The following is a 2,500-nucleotide window of genomic DNA, read 5'->3' as shown; positions in this document are numbered from 1 at the left end:
TCATCACCATACATACTAGTATCCCGCTGCGATCAAATTCAGATTTATTTAGATTCGATTTTGTCTTCCCCCTTCGACCTGTCATTCAGAGGAGAATTTATTCCTCAATGTTGTCGTTTTTCCATTTTTTTTTTACTAGAGGCTTTAGTTAGTGTTCTTTATTTCTTTCCGAACATTTTTACGATTGGTAATCGAACCGTACTGTTATTTTGCCTTATTTTGATATACATACATATATATATATATATATAGTATAGATATATATATACATACATACTACATACATACATACACACACACACATGTATATATATATATATATATATATATATATATATATATATATCATATATACATACATACATACATACATACATACATACTTCAACCACATTACAATATTACAACACACACACCACACACACCACACATATATATATAAAATATATATATATATATATAACATATGATATATAATATATATATATATATCATTATTATATATATATAAAATGTATATATATATATTAAATTTAAATTTAGGGCCTCATTTAAACTGGATGGTATCTAGCGGAGTTATTTATTCAAAAAAAGTTACAAGTTTTAAAGACAAATTACGAGGACCCTTTTTCCTTGAAAGTTTGTATATAATTTTTTTTTAATAAACAACTCCCCCACTAGATACCATCCAGTTTGATTGAGTGTGCAAGTGATAACTTGATATATATGTACACATATATACACATCGTTTCAAACGAAAACACAAATTATATAGATAAGGGTAATATTTCAAACCCGTCGCCTGGCTGCTTAGAGGGTTGTGACGAAGACTCCGGTTTTCGCGAATATGTCGCAACCTTTTTTCCAATCCGCGAATATGTCGCAACTTTTTTTTTTCAATCCGCGAATATGTCGCAACTTCTTTTTTTCAATCCGCGAATATGTCGCAACTTCTTTTTTTTTTTTTTTTTTTCAATCCGCGAATATGTCGCAACTTTTTTTTTTTTTTTCAATCCGCGAATATGTCGCAACTTTTTTTTTTTCAATCCGCGAATGTATCGCCAACTTTTTTTTTTTCCCCTTCCGCGAATGTGTCGCAACCTCTTTTTCAATCCGCGAATATGTCGCAACTTTTTTTTTTCAATCCGCGAATGTATCGCAACCTCTTTTTTTTTTCCGCGAATGTGTCGCAACCTCTTTTTCAATCCGCGAATGTGTCGCAACCTGTGTCATTTGAGGCTCCTCCGCTGGAGGAGAATTGACCGAGGAAACCACCTGGTTACTGTCGTAGTACCGGCGAAACGGGGGGGAAGGGGGGAGGGGGGGAGGTTGGGAAAGGGGGGGAGGTTGGACAATTGCCACCTTGGCGTAGTTTTACCGACAGTTACCGTCCGCTTAATCTGTATGATTCCAGCGTTTTGCAGTCGGTGGTATCGCGTTTTTAACCGTTCCGCGTGCAGTCTGTGGGCGGAAGTGCTCCCTCTTAATATCGTGGTGGTGATAGAGTGAGTGAAAGACGAGAGAGAAAAAAAAAAAATAGAGGGGGTGGGGGGGGGGGGGGGGGCCGCGGCTGGTTAGCATCGTCGTCTGTATCTGGAAGATATCGCCTTGACAGGTATCCCTTGGCTCAGGTGACTCAAACCGGTAATCAGTGGCCATTACTCTGCGTTTGACACTTCGCAGGTACTCATCGAATGTGTAGAGAGAGAGAGAGAGAGAGAGAGAGAGAGAGAGAGAGAGAGAGAGAGAGAGAGAGAGGGTTGTTTAGCGTCGGTCTCCGTGTCTTGTTTATCATTGCATGTCATGAGACGGAAGACGATGTTTGAAAATATAAATGGAGTTGAACTTGCTTGTAACTAAAGTGTATTTTATAGTATTCGATGGATATCTTGTTATTTTTTTTTTTAAATTGTTCTTTTGGAAAGTTATTTGCTGGAACCGGGACGTTTTTATTTTTCAAAGACTCCTTCAGTCACGAATTCATTAGGTATGATTTACGACGAACAAAAACAATGCGTTCTCTCTCTCTCTCTCTCTCTCTCTCTCTCTCTCTCTCTCTCTCTCTCTCTCTCTAAACCTTTTATGTGGAGGTGAAGAAAATGAATTATAGTATACACTACATGTATATATTATATATATTATACTCTCTCTCTCTCTCTCTCTCTCTCTCTCTCTCTCTCTCTCTCTCTCTCTCTCTCTCACCTTCACTTTCTTTTCCACCATTCCACCCCTTTATATAGAGGTGAAGAAAAAGGAGTTCTTGGGTATGTTTGTGTGTGTGTATATATATATATATATATATATATATATATGATATATATATATAGATATATATATATATTCATATTTTAAGCGCTGGTTGTTGGTTGAACCTGCATAAAGAATACTCCTTCATTTCCCGAGTTTCACACATATACGTAAAAGGTTCTAACCAGCACACTATGCCATTTACCTCTGTCTCGCGCGTATTCCGTTCCATCCTAGATGTCAGAGGTCTTTC

Source organism: Macrobrachium nipponense, chromosome 13, assembly GCF_015104395.2.
Source record: "Macrobrachium nipponense isolate FS-2020 chromosome 13, ASM1510439v2, whole genome shotgun sequence".
In the NCBI taxonomy this organism is placed as follows: Eukaryota; Metazoa; Arthropoda; class Malacostraca; order Decapoda; family Palaemonidae; genus Macrobrachium; species Macrobrachium nipponense.
This window is presented reverse-complemented; position numbering follows the sequence as displayed.